This window comes from Hyperolius riggenbachi, chromosome 10 (genome assembly GCF_040937935.1).
Source record: "Hyperolius riggenbachi isolate aHypRig1 chromosome 10, aHypRig1.pri, whole genome shotgun sequence".
Classification (NCBI taxonomy): Eukaryota; Metazoa; Chordata; class Amphibia; order Anura; family Hyperoliidae; genus Hyperolius; species Hyperolius riggenbachi.
In genome coordinates, this window is record NC_090655.1 from 228,970,397 (window position 1) to 228,985,427 (window position 15,031).

Here is a 15,031-nt window from a genome sequence, read left to right on the forward strand (position 1 = left end):
TTACAGCACCAAAAATATAGGGGATCGCAACCAAACAAGAGTACCTCACTCCAAACTATTCAGATCCAAAACCAGTTGCGCGTCAGATCCTGCTTATAGCATACAGCATGAAGATCTCCCTATAAAGAGGACAAAGGTGCGCACATAGTGCCCAACACTGCTATTTTAACAGATTCTGACACCTCGTGCTGCACTCCTGAGGGATGTGCCACCACCTGGGGAATACAATGGGTCGGCCCCCCTCGTGAATTCACTCACCAGCTCACGACTTGCACTTCGCTTATAGTATATAATTCCGCTGTCCAGGCGGTGTATCCAAGTATGAATCCAGGCTTTATTAAAAGAATAGAAAGGCAGTAGGTGACAGACCTCTCCTCCCCTGGCCGCGGTACACAGGGTAGTGCGTCTCCACGATCCTGCCGATACTGTCCCGGTGACGTCAGCGCGCTCCTAAGCTCCGCCCGACGCGTTTCGTCTCAGTGACTCATTCAGGGGCTGGTCACGTACTGACATCAAGCCTTAGATATACCGCTGTGCGTCACACGTATCCCCGCAATCCCGCCCCTCCTGTTGCTAGGCGATCGTGTGGACGCACTTTACAGACAGACAGCCGCGTTATCAACCTTATAAAACAATTTTACAATAAAAATGGTATACAAACTAGAGATTACATCGCTTTCCCCTGCACATATGCACCTCCTCATATACCCTTTATAATATTCATATTGCACAATTCCCTATCTGCACTTCTTGCACATATCACGAATATCTAATTTTTCATCCAATTCCCCCACAGTTCAATATACCATACTGGAATTTACAGCCTACATATACTATTACTTATGGATGGAGAAAGATAAAGGATAGACCTAAGGGGTCCCTAATCATATGACCCCATTGTGAACAACATACATCTCTAAAGCCTAAGGAGGGATCCTTAATCGTGCGACCCCACTGTAAAATACATACATGTGACGCACTCTTAGTCATTTCCCCTCCATAAGCTCATACCCTAAGCCTTATCTACGTGCTTTTAATCTACCTTATTTATATCTTAATAAATAGTACCATGTGCATATCAAGCGTGTGTGTGTATAAGAGGGTGTAAACCAGGGATCCAATCAATAGTGAGCCCCTAGCCAGGTAAATCCCGCATGGGTCTCTCATATTGTCATTTCCCTTTAACAGTCTACTACTCCATATATCTCTATCACTACCACCATACACCATGATAATTCACTAAACAAAATAGTGTGAACCTGGGATCCTAGTCGTACAGCTCCCTGTGGGAACCACTGGTGCCGTACTATTAGTCATATCCCATCTATATAATCCATCACCAGCTTAAATACCTCTATACATTTACGCTATCTACCTAAATATTCAAGTGTGAACCAGGTACCTCACCTGGCTACCTATTCAAGTGTGAACCAGGTACCTCACCTGGCTAATCTCACAGTGCACTCATCTCATTTGCACCCATCATGTGTATATAAGTGCCCATCATGGCCTCAGACCATGATTGCAGCATCCTACTGACCACGATGAGCACAGTCAGTAGGATGCTGCAATCATGGTCTGAGGCCATGATGGGCACTTATATACACATGATGGGTGCAAATGAGATGAGTGCACTGTGAGATTAGCCAGGTGAGGTACCTGGTTCACACTTGAATAGGTAGCCAGGTGAGGTACCTGGTTCACACTTGAATATTTAGGTAGATAGCGTAAATGTATAGAGGTATTTAAGCTGGTGATGGATTATATAGATGGGATATGACTAATAGTACGGCACCAGTGGTTCCCACAGGGAGCTGTACGACTAGGATCCCAGGTTCACACTATTTTGTTTAGTGAATTATCATGGTGTATGGTGGTAGTGATAGAGATATATGGAGTAGTAGACTGTTAAAGGGAAATGACAATATGAGAGACCCATGCGGGATTTACCTGGCTAGGGGCTCACTATTGATTGGATCCCTGGTTTACACCCTCTTATACACACACACGCTTGATATGCACATGGTACTATTTATTAAGATATAAATAAGGTAGATTAAAAGCACGTAGATAAGGCTTAGGGTATGAGCTTATGGAGGGGAAATGACTAAGAGTGCGTCACATGTATGTATTTTACAGTGGGGTCGCACGATTAAGGATCCCTCCTTAGGCTTTAGAGATGTATGTTGTTCACAATGGGGTCATATGATTAGGGACCCCTTAGGTCTATCCTTTATCTTTCTCCATCCATAAGTAATAGTATATGTAGGCTGTAAATTCCAGTATGGTATATTGAACTGTGGGGGAATTGGATGAAAAATTAGATATTCGTGATATGTGCAAGAAGTGCAGATAGGGAATTGTGCAATATGAATATTATAAAGGGTATATGAGGAGGTGCATATGTGCAGGGGAAAGCGATGTAATCTCTAGTTTGTATACCATTTTTATTGTAAAATTGTTTTATAAGGTTGATAACGCGGCTGTCTGTCTGTAAAGTGCGTCCACACGATCGCCTAGCAACAGGAGGGGCGGGATTGCGGGGATACGTGTGACGCACAGCGGTATATCTAAGGCTTGATGTCAGTACGTGACCAGCCCCTGAATGAGTCACTGAGACGAAACGCGTCGGGCGGAGCTTAGGAGCGCGCTGACGTCACCGGGACAGTATCGGCAGGATCGTGGAGACGCACTACCCTGTGTACCGCGGCCAGGGGAGGAGAGGTCTGTCACCTACTGCCTTTCTATTCTTTTAATAAAGCCTGGATTCATACTTGGATACACCGCCTGGACAGCGGAATTATATACTATAAGCGAAGTGCAAGTCGTGAGCTGGTGAGTGAATTCACGAGGGGGGCCGACCCATTGTATTCCCCAGGTGGTGGCACATCCCTCAGGAGTGCAGCACGAGGTGTCAGAATCTGTTAAAATAGCAGTGTTGGGCACTATGTGCGCACCTTTGTCCTCTTTATAGGGAGATCCTTATACTACATAGATTTGGTAAAATTTGGTGCCCATACACGGTACAATGAAAATGTTAAATTTTCCTGTTTATTTGACCAAAACAATCGAATCAAATGAAAGTTTAAAAGAATTTTGTTTTTCGATCAAGAAAAAAGAATCGATTATCCCATTTTTTCAATAAAAATCTGATTGGACTTATTGGAAAAATTTTATATTCGATCTAACATAATAATAATCAAACAAAGTTGTCTAATTGAAAAAAAAAATTGTCCCATGTATGGGCACCTTACGAGCTGCTGTTGTACGCATTTCATCATCAGTTCGCTGTACACCAACAGTTCTGTTTGTGTGCTAGTGGGGCATAGGCATAAGGAGTAGGGATGATATGCAAATTTGCATAAAAATTTGCATCAACTCAAATTTTTTTGCATCTCCTTGACCACCCCTACACTCCCCAGTGTGATTTCCTTGTGTCCAATAAAGGGGAAAGGAAAGTTGTATATTTTGAGTCCAGCCCAACCTTCTGGTAAATAATAAGCAAATGGTATAATAGACTCAATGTGCCTGATTCACAAAGCGGTGATAACTCAGTTATCACGCCTTAAAGACTTTAGGCGTGATAACCTTTGCTGAGTTAGCACCGCTTTGTGCTGGTTATCGCGCGCAAAGTCCCGCACGCAAAGTTTTGCAATTCCGCGCGCAGCGCCCATAGGGTTTAATGCACCGTGCGCCGCGGGAATTTCGTGCGAGTTTCATTTTATCACGCCTAAACTGAGTTTAGGCGTGATAAAGGGCTTTTCACAGGCGTGCAAACACTTTGCACCGCTTTGTGAATCAGGCCCAATATATTGGTATTAAAGAGAGTCTGAAGCGAGAATAAAACTCGCTTCAGCTCTTATATTCAGCAGGGGCATGTGTGCCCCTGCTAAAACGCCGCTATCCCGCGGCTGAACGGGGGTCCCTTACTTCCCAAATCCCCTCTGTTCTTTGCGGGGATCTCTTCCTGGTGAGGTAGGGCTAATGGCCGAAGCCCTGCCTTACACGCATCTGTCAGCGCGTATCTCCGCCTCTCGCCCGCCCCTCTCAGTCTTCCTTTGCTGATAGACGTGGGAGAGAGCCAACGATGCGCCGCTGATAGACGCGCTGAGAGGCAGGGCTGCGTCCGTTAGCCCTACCTCCAGCAGCAGCAAAATCTACGACCAAGTTGGTCGTAGTTTTTGCAAGGGGGGATTTGGGGGGTAAGGGACCCCCGTTCAGCCGCGGGATAGCGGCGTTTTAGCAGGGGCACAAATACCCCTGCTGAATATAAGCTCTGAAGCGGGTTTTATTCTTGCTTCAGAGTCTCTTTAAAAGGTGAAAATGACAGTATTTTTTAATGCTTTTATTATTATTTTATTTTCTTGTGTAATATGAAGGTGTGCTTTCTGTTTGTGGCATTTCCCACACTCTGAACATGAAAAGGGATGCTCACCCGCGTGACTCAGCTTGTGTGCAACTACTTCTCCTTTCCGAATAAAACTTTTCCCACAAACCAAACATCAAAATAGGCCCTCACCTGTGTGACATCTCTGATAACTTACAAAAGATGTTTTCCAGGTGCAACATTTCCCACACTCTGCATGCAAAAGGATGTCCCCTGTCCCCTGTGTGACGTTGCTGGTGTCCCTATTGGGACAGAAATATTTCTCACATTCTGAACAGAAAGTATCCTCTTGTCTATATGACTTCTGTGTTGGGGGCTTTCATATAATTTAAAGGACAGTGGGCTTGATTCACTAAGACAACTAACATGCCTTATCAAAGTTAACACCCCTTATCAGAGTAGCATAGCAAGCGCTACGAACCCACAGGGGCTCAGGGCAGGACGAGTGGAGATTTCATCATTGCCAATTAGCAGGCATAAGTTTGCTATGCTACTCTGATAAGGCTTGTTAACTTTGATAGCGGCGTGTTATCTCTGATAAGGCATGCTATTTGTCTTAATGAATCAAGCCCAATGGGGGCTTTGAAGTTTAAGAATACTTTATTTTCTTGTATTTTTTTCCATATTACAAAAGCCAGTGTGGCTTTTCTGGTGTACACAAAGGCTTGATTTGTACCTGAAGTATTTCCTACACTGTACATATGAAAAAGCCCATTAGCATTTTTATCAACAGCAACCATCACTATTCATCAAAAAGGTTGGAAATGTCCATAACTATAGTGACATTTAGGAACACAAAAGAGAATGCTTTCTCTGTACGTCACTAATGTGATATTGATGGGAATTTCCAAATCTCATAGTACAGGTTAATAATGATAACCTCTGGGCAGCTCCTGTGTGAGGGGCAGGGATGCTCGGATGTGCCTCATCCACGAATTCGGCAATCCGCGTGGTTGCAAAAAAAAATATCCGCATGCGGCCCCGCCGCATGCGGATTTTCGTCTGCGTCCACGCAACCACGCGGATTTTCTGCCGTGAATGACGTAATCACGCGTGGATTCCCGCCCGGAGGCGGATTTTCTTTTAACGTTAATAACAAAGCCCCCATACATGCTACAATCCCCCAAATTGCATGGATTATCGAGGTGATAAGGGGCAACATAACTTCAACATAAAAAATTCCCCCAATTTTTTTTTTTTTTTTAATGGCTTTTAAAGACAAATCACCACTGTAAATGGGGCTATGGTAATACGTGGTTTTAAAAAGGGATATACGCGTTAAGCAATCAAAGAGGTGAAGGCGAGTTCCAATGGCACTTGGCGGCGAAGGTACCGCTGGAGGAGGATGAGTGGCTGACGCCAAAAAGGCCCCGGAGAGGTTTTTGTAATTTTTTTTTTTTGCAGCAATTAGCAATAACATCGCAGCAGAGTTGTCAGTGGACACGGGCAGTGTGAACGCAGAGTGCAGTGGTGGTAGCGACTGAGTCAGGAGAAGGACTATGCGGGCGGTCAGTTCAGCAGCACAGAAGGACCACGGCAACATACTGGTAGTAGTAGTAGCAGCACAGCGTCATAGTGCTGGCCAAAAAAATTAAATGCACCCGGTGACCTGGGCAGTGTGAACGCAGACAGAGTACATTGGTGGAAGCGATTGAGTCAGGAGGAGGAGGACAATGCGGGCGGTCAGTTCAGCAGCACAGAACAGAAGGACCATGGCAACATACTGGTGGCAGTAGTAGTAGCACAGCGTCATAGTGCTGGCCAAAAAATTAAATGCACCCAGTGACCCGGGCAGTGTGAACGCAGAGTGCAGCAGCGGGAAGCGACTAGAGTTGGGCCGAACGGTTCGCCTGCGAACGGTTCCATGCGAACTTCCGTGGTTCGCGTTCGCGTCCCGCAGGCGAACCTTTGCGGAAGTTCGGTTCGCCCCATAATGCACATGGAGGGTCAACTTTGACCCTCTACATCACAGTCAGCAGGCCCAGTGTAGCCAATTAGGCTACACTAGCCCCTGGAGCCCCACCCCCCTTATATAAGGCAGGCAGCGGCGGCCATTACGGTCACTCGTGTGCCTGCATTAGTGAGAGTAGGGCGAGCTGCTGCAGACTGTCTCTCATAGGGAAAGATTAGTTAGGCTTAGCTTGTTCCTGGCTGCATACCTGTTCTGTGAACCCACCACTGCATACCTGTACTGTGAACCCACCACTGCATACCTGTTCTGTTCAGTGGACCCGCCACTGTATACCTGTTCTGTTCAGTGAACCCGCCACTGTATACCGGTTCAGTGAACCCGCCACTGCATACCTGTTCTGTTCAGTGAACCTGCCACTGCATACCTGTTCTGTGAACCCGCCACTGTATACCTGTACTGTTCAGTGAACCCGCCACTGCATACCTGTTCTGTTCAGTGGACCCGCTACTGTATACCTGTTCTGTTCAGTGAACCCAACACTGCATACCTGTTCTGTTCAGTGGACCCACCACTGTATACCTGTTCTGTTCAGTGAACCCGCCACTGTATACCGGTTCAGTGAACCCGCCACTGCATACCTGTTCTGTTCAGTGAACCTGCCACTGCATACCTGTTCTGTGAACCCGCCACTGTATACCTGTACTGTTCAGTGAACCCGCCACTGCATACCTGTTCTGTTCAGTGGACCCGCTACTGTATACCTGTTCTGTTCAGTGAACCCGCCACTGTATACCTGTACTGTTCAGTAAACCCCCCACTGCATACCTGTTCTGTTCAGTGGACCCGCTACTGTATACCTGTTCTGTTCAGTGAACCCGCCACTGCATACCTGTTCTGTTCAGTGAACCTGCCACTGTATACCTGTTCTGTTCAGTGAACCCGCCACTGTATACCTGTTCAGTGAACCCGCCACTGCATACCTGTTGTGTTCAGTGAACCCGCCACTGTATACCTGTTCTGTTCAGTAAACCCGCCACTGCATACCTGTTGTGTTCAGTGAACCCGCCACTGTATACCTGTACTGTTCAGTGAACCTGCCACTGCATACCTGTTCTGTTCAGTGAACCTGCCACTGTATACCTGTTCTGTTCAGTGAACCTGCCACTGTATACCTGTTCTGTTCAGTGAACCCGCCACTGCATACCTGTTGTGTTCAGTGAACCTGCCACTGCATACCTGTTCTGTGAACCCGCCACTGCATACCTGTTCTGTTCAGTGGACATGCAAGATGTTTTAAAGCACTTTAGGCCTGTCATTTAGCATTCAATGTGATTTCTGCCCTTAAAACGCTGCTTTGCGTCAAATCCAGATTTTTCCCGGGGACTTTTGGCATGTATCCCACTCCGCCATGCCCCCCTCCAGGTGTTAGACCCATTGAAACATCTTTTCCATCACTTTTGTGGCCAGCATAATTTTTTTTTTTTCAAAGTTCGCATCCTCATTGAAGTCTATTGCGGTTCGCGAACTTTAACGCGAACCGAACGTTCCGCGAAAGTTCGCGAACCCGGTTCGCGAACCTAAAATCGGAGGTTCGGCCCAACTCTAGAAGCGACTGAGTCAGGAGGAGGAGGACAATGCGGGCGGTCAGTTCAGCAGCAGCAGCACAGAAGGACCATGCCAACATACTGGTAGTAGTAGTAGCAGCACAGCGTCATAGTGCGGGCCAAAAAATTAAATGCACCCGGTGACCCGGGCAGTGTGAACACAGACAGAGTACATTGGTGGAAGCGATTGAGTCAGGAGGAGGAGGACAATGCGGGCGGTCAGTTCAGCAGCACAGAACAGAAGGACCATGGCAACATACTGGTGGCAGTAGTAGTAGCACAGCGTCATAGTGCTGGCCAAAAAATTAAATGCACCCAGTGACCCGGGCAGTGTGAACGCAGAGTGCAGCAGCGGGAAGCGACTAGAGTTGGGCCGAACGGTTCGCCTGCGAACGGTTCCATGCGAACTTCCGTGGTTCGCGTTCGCGTCCCGCAGGCGAACCTTTGCGGAAGTTCGGTTCGCCCCATAATGCACATGGAGGGTCAACTTTGACCCTCTACATCACAGTCAGCAGGCCCAGTGTAGCCAATTAGGCTACACTAGCCCCTGGAGCCCCACCCCCCTTATATAAGGCAGGCAGCGGCGGCCATTACGGTCACTCGTGTGCCTGCATTAGTGAGAGTAGGGCGAGCTGCTGCAGACTGTCTCTCATAGGGAAAGATTAGTTAGGCTTAGCTTGTTCCTGGCTGCATACCTGTTCTGTGAACCCACCACTGCATACCTGTACTGTGAACCCACCACTGCATACCTGTTCTGTTCAGTGGACCCGCCACTGTATACCTGTTCTGTTCAGTGAACCCGCCACTGTATACCGGTTCAGTGAACCCGCCACTGCATACCTGTTCTGTTCAGTGAACCTGCCACTGCATACCTGTTCTGTGAACCCGCCACTGTATACCTGTACTGTTCAGTGATCCCGCCACTGCATACCTGTTCTGTTCAGTGGACCCGCTACTGTATACCTGTTCTGTTCAGTGAACCCGCCACTGTATACCTGTACTGTTCAGTGAACCCGCCACTGCATACCTGTTCTGTTCAGTGGACCCGCTACTGTATACCTGTTCTGTTCAGTGAACCCATCACTGCATACCTGTTCTGTTCAGTGGACCCACCACTGTATACCTGTTCTGTTCAGTGAACCCGCCACTGTATACCGGTTCAGTGAACCCGCCACTGCATACCTGTTCTGTTCAGTGAACCTGCCACTGCATACCTGTTCTGTGAACCCGCCACTGTATACCTGTACTGTTCAGTGAACCCGCCACTGCATACCTGTTCTGTTCAGTGGACCCGCTACTGTATACCTGTTCTGTTCAGTGAACCCGCCACTGTATACCTGTACTGTTCAGTGGACCCGCTACTGTATACCTGTTCTGTTCAGTGAACCCATCACTGCATACCTGTTCTGTTCAGTGGACCCACCACTGTATACCTGTTCTGTTCAGTGAACCCGCCACTGTATACCGGTTCAGTGAACCCGCCACTGCATACCTGTTCTGTTCAGTGAACCTGCCACTGCATACCTGTTCTGTGAACCCGCCACTGTATACCTGTACTGTTCAGTGAACCCGCCACTGCATACCTGTTCTGTTCAGTGGACCCGCTACTGTATACCTGTTCTGTTCAGTGAACCCGCCACTGCATACCTGTTCTGTTCAGTGAACCTGCCACTGTATACCTGTTCTGTTCAGTGAACCCACCACTGTATACCTGTTCAGTGAACCCGCCACTGCATACCTGTTGTGTTCAGTGAACCCGCCACTGTATACCTGTTCTGTTCAGTGAACCCGCCACTGCATACCTGTTGTGTTCAGTGAACCCGCCACTGTATACCTGTACTGTTCAGTGAACCTGCCACTGCATACCTGTTCTGTTCAGTGAACCTGCCACTGTATACCTGTTCTGTTCAGTGAACCTGCCACTGTATACCTGTTCTGTTCAGTGAACCCGCCACTGCATACCTGTTGTGTTCAGTGAACCTGCCACTGCATACCTGTTCTGTGAACCCGCCACTGCATACCTGTTCTGTTCAGTGGACATGCAAGATGTTTTAAAGCACTTTAGGCCTGTCATTTAGCATTCAATGTGATTTCTGCCCTTAAAACGCTGCTTTGCGTCAAATCCAGATTTTTCCCGGGGACTTTTGGCATGTATCCCACTCCGCCATGCCCCCCTCCAGGTGTTAGACCCATTGAAACATCTTTTCCATCACTTTTGTGGCCAGCATAATTTTTTTTTTTCAAAGTTCGCATCCTCATTGAAGTCTATTGCGGTTCGCGAACTTTAACGCGAACCGAACGTTCCGCGAAAGTTCGCGAACCCGGTTCGCGAACCTAAAATCGGAGGTTCGGCCCAACTCTAGAAGCGACTGAGTCAGGAGGAGGAGGACAATGCGGGCGGTCAGTTCAGCAGCAGCAGCACAGAAGGACCATGGCAACATACTGGTGGTAGTAGTAGCAGCACAGCGTCATAGTGCTGGCCAAAAAATTAAATGCACCCGGTGACCCGGGCAGTGTGAACGCAGACAGAGTACATTGGTGGAAGCAATTGAGTCAGGAGGAGGAGGACAATGCGGGCGGTCAGTTCAGCAGCACAGAACAGAAGGACCATGGCAACATACTGGTGGTAGTAGTAGTAGCACCGCGTCATAGTGCTGGCCAAAAAATTAAATGCACCCAGTGACCCGGGCAGTGTGAACGCAGAGTGCAGCAGCGGGAAGCGACTAGAGTTGGGCCGAACGGTTCGCCTGCGAACGGTTCCATGCGAACTTCCGTGGTTCACGTTCGCGTCCCGCAGGCGAACCTTTGCGGAAGTTCGGTTCGCCCCATAATGCACATGGAGGGTCAACTTTGACCCTCTACATCACAGTCAGCAGGCCCAGTGTAGCCAATTAGGCTACACTAGCCCCTGGAGCCCCACCCCCCTTATATAAGGCAGGCAGCGGCGGCCATTACGGTCACTCGTGTGCCTGCATTAGTGAGAGTAGGGCGAGCTGCTGCAGACTGTCTCTCATAGGGAAAGATTAGTTAGGCTTAGCTTGTTCCTGGCTGCATACCTGTTCTGTGAACCCACCACTGCATACCTGTACTGTGAACCCACCACTGCATACCTGTTCTGTTCAGTGGACCCGCCACTGCATACCTGTTCTGTTCAGTGAACCCACCACTGCATACCTGTTCTGTTCAGTGGACCCGCCACTGTATACCTGTTCTGTTCAGTGAACCCGCCACTGTATACCGGTTCAGTGAACCCGCCACTGCATACCTGTTCTGTTCAGTGAACCTGCCACTGCATACCTGTTCAGTGAACCCGCCACTGTATACCTGTACTGTTCAGTGAACCCGCCACTGCATACCTGTTCTGTTCAGTGGACCCGCTACTGTATACCTGTTCTGTTCAGTGAACCCGCCACTGCATACCTGTTCTGTTCAGTGAACCTGCCACTGTATACCTGTTCTGTTCAGTGAACCCACCACTGTATACCTGTTCAGTGAACCCGCCACTGCATACCTGTTGTGTTCAGTGAACCCGCCACTGTATACCTGTTCTGTTCAGTGAACCCGCCACTGCATACCTGTTGTGTTCAGTGAACCTGCCACTGTATACCTGTACTGTTCAGTGAACCTGCCACTGCATACCTGTTCTGTTCAGTGAACCTGCCACTGTATACCTGTTCTGTTCAGTGAACCTGCCACTGTATACCTGTTCTGTTCAGTGAACCCGCCACTGCATACCTGTTGTGTTCAGTGAACCTGCCACTGCATACCTGTTCTGTGAACCCGCCACTGCATACTTGTTCTGTTCAGTGGACATGCAAGATGTTTTAAAGCACTTTAGGCCTGTCATTTAGCATTCAATGTGATTTCTGCCCTTAAAACGCTGCTTTGCGTCAAATCCAGATTTTTCCCGGGGACTTTTGGCATGTATCCCACTCCGCCATGCCCCCCTCCAGGTGTTAGACCCATTGAAACATCTTTTCCATCACTTTTGTGGCCAGCATAATTTTTTTTTTTCTTCAAAGTTCGCATCCTCATTGAAGTCTATTGCGGTTCGCGAACTTTAACGCGAACCGAACGTTCCGCGAAAGTTCGCGAACCCGGTTCGCGAACCTAAAATCGGAGGTTCGGCCCAACTCTAGAAGCGACTGAGTCAGGAGGAGGAGGACAATGCGGGCGGTCAGTTCAGCAGCAGCAGCACAGAAGGATTATGCCAACATACTGGTGGTAGTAGTAGTAGCACAGTGTCATAGTGCGGGCCAAAAAATTAAATGCACCCGGTGACCCGGGCAGTGATAACGCAGACAGAGTGCATTGGTGGTACCGTGGTAGCGACTGAGTCAGGAGGAGGAGGAGGACAAAGCGGGCGTTCAGTTCAGCAGCAGCAGCAGCAGCAGCACAGAAGGACCATGGCAACATACTGGTGGTAGTAGTAGCAGCACAGCGTCATAGTGCTGGCCAAAAAATTAAATGCACCCAGTGACCCGGGCAGTGTGAACGCAGAGTGCAGCAGCGGGAAGCGACTGAGTCAGGAGGAGGAGGACAATGCGGGCGGTCAGTTCAGCAGCAGCAGCACAGAAGGACCATGCCAACATACTGGTGGTAGTAGTAGTAGCACAGTGTCATAGTGCTGGCCAAAAAATTAAATGCACCCGGTGACCCGGGCAGTGATAACGCAGACAGAGTGCATTGGTGGTACCGTGGTAGCGACTGAGTCAGGAGGAGGAGGACAAAGCGGGCGTTCAGTTCAGCAGCAGCAGCACAGAAGGACCATGGCAACATACTGGTGGTAGTAGTAGCAGCACAGCGTCATAGTGCTGGCCAAAAAATTAAATGCACCCGGTGACCCGGGCAGTGATAACGCAGACAGAGTGCATTGGTGGTACCGTGGTAGCGACTAGAGTTGGGCCGAACCTCCGATTTTAGGTTCGCGAACCGGGTTCGCGAACTTTCGCGGAACGTTCGGTTCGCGTTAAAGTTCGCGAACCGCAATAGACTTCAATGGGGATGCGAACTTTGAAAAAAAAAAAATTATGCTGGCCACAAAAGTGATGGAAAAGATGTTTCAAGGAGTCTAACACCTGGAGGGGGGCATGGCGGAGTGGGATAGATGCCAAAAGTCCCCGGGAAAAATCTGGATTTGACGCAAAGCAGCGTTTTAAGGGCAGAAATCACATTGAATGCTAAATGACAGGCCTAAAGTGCTTTAAAACATCTTGCACGTGTATATGTTACGGCCAGAACCCGAAGTTTGGCCACTTCTAGTTCTGGCCGACCACTTCGGGTTCTGGCCGGCCAATGCGCGAAGTGGCCGCTGCGCTGCGGCCAATGTTAGAAATGGAATGATTCCTCTGAGGTTAATGTATCTTCTGGCCGCAGCGCAGCGGCCAAACGTATAACAACTTAGTGAATTTATTGCAATTCAGCCGGCGGCAATGTAACCATTCAAGCCGCCGGCTTTTTTTTTCTGCCTCTCTCTCTCCTCTTATGGGCAGTCGGCGGGGACATGCGTGTCCCCGGGAGTCGTTCGTGGCGCCAGGGCAGCAGAGCGGGAGGCTGCAGACATTGCTTCTGCCAGCACCCGCTCTGCAAGAACAGCAGGATCCCCCTGTTGCGACGAACGACTCCGGGGGGACACGCGTGTCCCCGCCGGCGGCCCATAGGAGAGCGAGAGAGGCGGGGGGGGGGGGGGGGAGGAGAGAGAGGCAGAAAAAAAAAGCCAGCGGCTTGAATTGTTACATTGCCGCCGGCTGAATTGCAATAAATTCACTAAGTTGTTATACGTTTGGCCGCTGCGCTGCGGCCAGAAGATACATTAACCTCAGAGGAATCATTCCATTTCTAACATTGGCCGCAGCGCAGCGGCCACTTCGCGCATTGGCTGGCCAGAACCCGAAGTGGCCGGCCAGAACTAGAAGTGGCCAAACTTCGGGTTCTGGCCGTAACATATACATCAATCAGGTAGTGTAATTAAGGTACTGCTTCACACTGACACACCAAACTCACCGTGTAACGCACCGCAAACAGCTGTTTGTGTAGTGACGGCCGTGCTGGACTGGTGCGCACCATGGCGAGAGTGCAGGTTTTGGTGGCTTTACAGCCCATATGGTCGCCGGCCTGGCTGATGTAGCTGAATGACAGAACAGTGACTGTCCAGCTGATCAAATTTGGTCTGACCACAATGAAGCAACGACCTTATTATCTTTTGTGTGCCCCCCGAGACACTCATCTAGGCGCCGGTCATTGCTTCATTGTGATACGCAAGCCCCTTCACCACGGCAAGGTAATGATCACGAAGGGGAATGGGCGCATGTACATGCCTTTTCTTTTGTTGTTGCAGCTGCCCGCAGTGCAGCCAGAAAAATTAGGCAGTCATGTACACGCACCCGAAAAATTATTACAGCGGCCGCTGCTAGCAGCGGCCTAAAAAATTCAGCAATCCGCCTGGAGTCCCGGACCCTGTTGGTGGTGGCGGAGAAGGTAGTGAAGCGGCCTGCAGGCAGACATGCTGTGTGGAGGGACTGGGAGCGACTTAGTCTTCTTGGGGCTGGCCAGGCAGCCAGTCACACGGCGTGCAGGCAGAGATGCTGTGTGTGCGGGGACTGACTTAGTCTTGGGACGGGCAGCAGCCCTCCGGGATCCATGCCTCATTCATTTTGATAAAGGTGAGGTACTTAACACTTTTGTGACTTAAGCGACTTCTCTTCTCTGTGACAATGCCTCCAGCTGCGCTGAAGGTCCTTTCTGAGAGGACGCTTGCGGCAGGGCAGGAGAGAAGTTGGATGGCAAATTGGGACAGCTCTGGCCACAGGTCAAGCCTGCGCACCCAGTAGTTCAAGGGTTCCTCATCGCTGTTCACAGCAGTGTCTACATCCACACTTAAGGCCAGGTAGTCGGCTACCTGCCGGTCGAGGCGTTGGTGGAGGGTGGATCCGGAAGGGCTACGGCGAGGCGTTGGACTAAAGAACGTCCGCATGTCTGACATCACCATGAGATCGCTGGAGCGTCCTGTCTTTGACTGCGTGGACACGGGAGGAGGATTAGTGGCAGTGGTACCTTGCTGGCGTTCTGCTGTCACATCACCCTTAAAGGCATTGTAAAGCATAGTTGACAGCTGGTTCTGCATGTGCT